Genomic DNA, 394 nt, shown 5'->3' with positions numbered 1-394 from the left:
GATAAAGCTTCGACATGTGTCAGAGCCTCTTTATAATAAAATAATCCCGCTCCTGAATCACGTTCAACAGTTCTTTTTCTGGTATAAAAACGAAGCTATTTTCTAATTGATGGCAAATTCTATTATAATAACATCATATTACGAATGATATGAGGAATACCTTAATGAATAGCTCAGAGTCTTCCGACAAACCTGTCAATGAAGTGCTGTAGGTGGTTTGCGGAAAGATATATACAAAATAGACATCTTAGTGTTTTTCTTCGTTCACACATGTAGGTAATAGTTCTGTTTGATTAGTTTCATTCAGACGTAAATATAAAATTAATATTTTCTGGATCTTCCTCTTTGGCAGTCTGAAAATTAGTCTTGTTCAGAATAATTCGCAATTACGAAG

Source organism: Penaeus monodon, chromosome 15 (assembly GCF_015228065.2).
Source record: "Penaeus monodon isolate SGIC_2016 chromosome 15, NSTDA_Pmon_1, whole genome shotgun sequence".
NCBI lineage: Eukaryota > Metazoa > Arthropoda > Malacostraca > Decapoda > Penaeidae > Penaeus > Penaeus monodon.
The sequence above is the reverse complement of the archived record's forward strand: the minus strand, read 5'-3'. Positions refer to the sequence as shown.